Source organism: Loxodonta africana, chromosome 2 (assembly GCF_030014295.1).
Source record: "Loxodonta africana isolate mLoxAfr1 chromosome 2, mLoxAfr1.hap2, whole genome shotgun sequence".
Lineage (NCBI taxonomy): Eukaryota > Metazoa > Chordata > Mammalia > Proboscidea > Elephantidae > Loxodonta > Loxodonta africana.
In genome coordinates, this window is record NC_087343.1 from 31,345,572 (window position 1) to 31,351,571 (window position 6,000).

The 6,000-nt window shown below is 37.0% G+C and overlaps 1 pseudogene; it reads left to right on the forward strand.

The window, feature by feature from the left end:
• The window catches only part of LOC100659899 (dolichyl-phosphate beta-glucosyltransferase-like), a 28,526-nt pseudogene extending 23,732 nt beyond the window's left edge, over positions 1–4,794 (forward strand).
• The last annotated feature ends 1,206 nt before the right edge of the window (positions 4,795–6,000 follow it).

The window sequence follows — 6,000 nt, forward strand, 5'->3', positions numbered from 1 at the left end:
TAAGTTTCAGTGGAGCTTCAAGACCATGACAAACTAGGAAGAAGGACCTGGTGATCTATTTCTAAGAAAAACTGGCTAGTGAAAAACTCATGAATAGCAGCAGAACATTGCCACCAGACCGGGCAGTGTTTCATTCTGTTGTACTTAGTGTCACTATGAGTGAGAACCGACTCAAAGGCACTTAACAACAACATACATGATTTTAATTCAAGTTTTTACTAAAAGTCACATTTGGAAGATTTTTATGTACAGACATAAAGGAACGATCCTGTTTGAATAGCAATTTATACCATCTAGGTAAAACCATTGTTTTGCTATTCACAACTTTATAAGCAGAAAAGGTACATGTGACAATGTACTTAATTATGAAGTGTACAGTGAGACAAATTTAGGCAGAATTACATATCTCCTATTGTTCCACCATGAAAGTGGAATAAGGCTCCTTGCTGATATTGTGCTTGACAATAGAATTGTTTTCTGTTTCAAACAGGATTTATCAATCACGCAGTTATTAAGTCAAAACTGTTTCTGATTCCAGCACTCCAAGCCTTTTCTCCTACTATTACATAATACTACTGATTAAACCAAAGAAGTAAAAATGCATTTTATAAATGGTTGTCTAAACTCGGACTACCAAACTCACTGAGAATGGGCTTACTATTAAATTGATTTTTTTTTTCAAGTAATTGACACAGTTTCAAATTCTTTTGTGCAGAAATGTCATTCTCTGTCTCTCTTTTTTTTTCTTTTTACTTTCTATTTTTTGTTTTTTTTCTCCTCTTCACTTGAAGTAATTTCTAGTTTGGGAGACATTATTGGCAAATAGCAACTAACCACGAAATCAGCGCATCTATGTTGGCAGCTTAATTTCGATGTGCAGATAAAAGTCTTTTCCAATTTCCAAGATATGCCAATTTTTGTACTGACATACAAAATGTCACAAAACTAGATTGCATGATCAACTACTGGTGTGACCAGAAAAGTAAAATTATACTTCTTGCTTTTCCCATACCTTACTGAAAGGATGCAGTCTATATAGAAGCCCATGGCAACAGCCTCTGGAAGGATAAAGGGACAGAATGAAAATCAAATTCAAATCAATACACATGAGAAGCTTAGGTTGTATCAGCATCTCCTACTCCCTGAAATACCCAAATACTAAAGGGACATATATGGGTGCACATCTGACTATCTGTGAGCTTTCTTGCCCTCCAGCAAACAGACAAGACTTTTCTTCTACCCTGTGTTTTCTGGAAAGGATTCTTTTCTAAAATTGTGTCTGACCATTAAAGCAGATCAATATATGTATGAGAGTGTTATTTTCCATTTGTCTTAAAATAAGTCAAGCATTGAAGAGTGTCAGCTACAAAAAAAAAAAAAAAAACAAGTTTGTGTTTCTTGCAGCAGAAATGAATAATGAATATCCAGCTGCTACGAGCCTGACAGCAATAGCGTTCTAAATCTAACTTTGTAACAACTACTAAAATTCAGTTGAAAACAATTTCATCTAGTTGTAACCATTTTCAATAAGTGAATTTTAACTTTGCAAATGCTGTAATTTAAATAGTAATAAAGCCCCTGGAAATATGCCTTACACTTGATCAAGTGAACTCTCAAGATGGAATTTAAATGTGAGGTTAGTTTTGAGTCTTCACTTCTGTGTTTATCGAAATCTCTACCTTTCCTGTAATCTTTCTGAACAATGGTATTAAATGGTCTAGCAAATATTTACATATCAAAGGGAATGAAGTTTCATCTTGTAATTTAAAGTTCAGATATATTTTCAGAAATGATTTCACAAAAATTTTGTGTTTACAAGAAATTTTTTTTCTTTTAGCAAAAGTCAATGTGGTCTCCTTATGAAATTTTAGGGGGAAAACATTAGGAAAACTCTCTATATTAATTTATTAAAGTGAAGAATATGTTCCATGTGGAAACAAACAAACACAAAAAAGCCAGGAGAACAATGATGAATGAAGTTTCAGAGTTTGAACGTACACAGTGATAACTATAGTCGTAATTTTATATTTTAGTAGGAAAGGAGAATGCTTGTTTGTCTCCCTTAATTAAATTCTATCTTTGAATGAACGTTCTTATTACCATTACTAAGAAATCCATGCATATATTCTGTATTTTAAATTTTTTAAGTAAAATTATGATATTCTTTCTTTTTTTTTTTTTTTTTAAGAGTCTTGTCTTAGCTTCCCATGTCATCTCTGCAGTAGCCAAAAGATAGCAGTTTGGTGGTTTTCTCACAATTTTACAATTCTCCCTTCCCCTCCCTTTCTCTCACCTCCCCCCCCCCATATATATATGATACTTGAGCTGTCATACTTAGAAAGTTATTGTGACCTGGCATGGTTGCACAGTGTATCAATTCCATCAAATGAATGTATAAAGGTAAACTATTTCCACACTGATGAGCATGACGGAATTTATATCCTATGTTCTACCACGGTTACAAAAGGTACATACATGGTGTTATTATTTCTGTTAGAATTCTAAAATCTGCTTTGCTGTGGCAAAGCGAAAGCACAATTTTAATGTTTATCTGTATGCCAGATAATTTCTCAAAATTGTGTAACAATTTAAATATCCACGGTACATGATTGAACTTCTTTCCGACACTATCGCTGGTACTAAATGTCATCATTCGTGTGTGTGTGTGTGTGTGTGCGCGCAAACCTTATTGGTAATTCTGATCTACCTCTTGAAAGTTGATTGCAAACTCCATGTTTAAACAAATTAAGTAAGAAAAGCTAAAAGTGGCACATTTCACTTGCCATAGTTCCAAACATTGCAGGTTGCAGTTATTAACTACAAATATTTGCTTTTATTAACTATATCTTATAAAAAAAAATATATATTTGATAAGAAGGAATAAATCTGACTAAGCCTTAACTGGAGACCCTGGGTGGTACAAACTGTTAACACTCTAGGAAGTGAACAGAAATAATGGAGATTCAAGTCTACCCGGAGAAAAGCACCTCAGAGGAATGGCCTGGTCATTTACTTTTGAAAATCAGCCGTTGAAATCTCAATGGAGACTGCGGACGCAGCCTAGTCGGTAGCCCTAACGTGGAGAATGATATGGCTCCTGCTGCAGCTCGTGGTACCAGCACACGGCCCTCATACTGATTTCCTTTGTTGCATTTACAACTGCTATGAAAATGCCACTACTTCACCAGCATGAAGACAGGAAGTTATCTCAAATACCAGAGGCAGGAAGGAAACTTTACCCAGTGTTATGGATTGAATAGTGTCTCCCCCAAAAATGTGTGTCAGCTTGGCTCTTCATGATTTGCAGTATTGTGTGATTGTCCACCATTTTGTCATCTGATGTGATTTTCCTATGGGTTATAAATTCTGCCTGTATAATATTAATGAGGTAGGGTTAGAGGCAGTTATGTTAATGAGGCAGAAATTAATCTACAAGATTAAGTTATACTGAGTTAATTTCTTTTGAGATATTTTTATGGATTGAATTGTGTTCCCCCAAAAATTCTTGTCAATTTGGCTAGTCCAAGATTCCCATTTTGTCATCTGATGTGATTTTCCAATGTGTTGTAAATCCTACGTCTATGATGTTAATGAGGTGGGATTAGCAGCAGCTATGTTAACGAGGCAGGACTCAATCCACAAGATTAGGTGATGTTTAAGCCAATCTCTTTTGAAATATAAGACAGAGATGTGAGCAGAGAGCCATGGGGACCTCTTTACAACCAAGCAAGAAGAGCCATGAGTGTGCATGATTTGGACCGGGGGTCTCTGCATTGAGAAGCTCTTTGACCAGGGCAAGGTTGATGACAAGGACCTCCAGAGCTGACACGGAGAGAAAAACTTTCCCTGGAGCTAATGCCCTATATTTGGACTTCTAGCTACTAGACTGTGAGAGAATAAGTTTTGTTTGTTGAAGCCATCCACTTGTGGTATTTCTGTTATAGCAGCACCAGATAACTAAGACAGATATAAAAGAGAGAAACAAGCAAAGAGAAAGGGGGACATCATACTTCCAAGAAACAAGAGACAGGAGAATAGTGCATCCTTTGCATCCAGTATCTCTGCGCTGAGAATTCCTTGAACAGGAGAAGATTGATGACAAGGACCTTCGTCCAGACCCAACAGAGACAGAAAGCCTTCCCGTGGATCTGGCACCCTGAATTTGGACTTCCAGCCTTCTAAACTGTGAGAGAATAAATTTATCTTTGCTAAAGCCATCCACTTGTGGTATTTATGTTATAACACCACTAGATAACTAAGACAACCAGCATATGGGACTCACCTACCAAACAGCCCTTTGTTGTCATGCCTTCACACAATGAAGAAAAACTGTTGTCTGTGATGATGGATGAATCTCTAGATTTCTAGAGAAAAGACAGAAACAAGATCGCAGGTTCATTTATGAGGTAATAGTAGCTGATGATGGCAGTAAAGACTAGGCTTCAAAGGTAGCTTTGAAATATTGCCAGAAATGAAAGCGACAAAGGAAGACTCATAATGTTGCTGAAGAATTGTGAGAAAGTTGGAGTTATTAGGATACATGTACTCAGTTATCTAGCGAAAATATCCTTACGGCAGATGCTGATAGAGCACATAGTTTCCAGATATTGAGAAATTAGAAAAAGGACTGATGATCTACAGCCTTGGCCTCTTACAAAGAAATTCAGGGGACAGAGGAACATGTTAAATTTCACCATGGAGATTCCATCAGCAAATCCTTGGAAACTCTGCAGGACAAATGACTTGCTCCCTTCAACAACAACAACAATAAAAAATTGTAAGAAAAAAATTTGAAAAGAGGTAGGGGCAACCGTTGGATAAAAGAGGTATCAACCTATTTATGTGGATTTTACTTGGGCCTTGATTCAAACAAATAAAAACATTTATGAGATAAATGGTTGAGTTTGAACACTGTATCTTGATGGTATTGAGGAATTATTAATCTTTTAGGTATGATAGTGTTATTGTGATTATGCATTTTAAAAGTATTTACCTTTTGTAATTATTTATTTCAGGGTTACTGAAATACATGTTAATATATAATATGTGATGTCTGGAATTTGTTTCAAAATAATTCCAGGTTGGACTGGGTGATGATAAGGTTTTTAGATGAAACCAGATTATTCTTGTGTTGATAATTGTTGAAGCCAGGTGATGGGTCTTATTTTCCTGTTCTCTCTATTTTGGGAAACCCTGGTGGTGTAGTGGTTAAGTGCTGTTGTTGTTGTTACGTGCCTTCCAGTCAGTTCCAACTCATAGCGACCCTATGCACAGCAGAAGGAAACACTGCCATTCCTGTGCCATCCTTACAATCGTTGTTATGCTTGACCTCATTGTTGCAGCCACTGTGTCAATCCACCTTGTTGAGGGTCTTCCTCTTTTCTGCTGACCCTGTACTCTACCAAGCATGATGTCCTTCTCCAGGGATTGATCCCGCCTGGCAACATGTCCAAAGTATGTAAGACGCAGTCTCACCATACTTGTCTCTAAGGAGCATTCTGGCCGCACTTCTTCCAAGACAGATTTGTTCGTTGTTTTGGCAGTCCATGGTATATTCAATATTCTTCGCCAACACCACAATTCAAAGGCGTCAACTCTTCTTTGGTCTTCTTTATTCATTGTCCAGCTTTCACATGCCTATGATGCCATTGAAAATACCATGGCTTGGTTAAGGCGCACCTTAGCCTTCAGGGTGACATCTTTGCTCTTCAATACTTTGAAGAGGTCCTTCGCAGCATATTTGCCCAATGCAATGTGTCTTTTGATTTCTTGACTGCTGGTTCCATGGCTGTTGATTGTGGATCCAAGTGAAATGAAATCCTTGGTAACTTCAATCTTTTCTCCATTTATCATGATGTTGCTCATTGGTCCAGTTGTGAGGATTTTTGTTTTCTTTATGTTGAGGAGTAATCCATACTGAAGGCTGTGGTCCTTGATCTTCATTAGTAAGTGCTTCAAGTCCTCTTCACTTTCAGCAAGGAAGGTTGTGTCATCTGCATA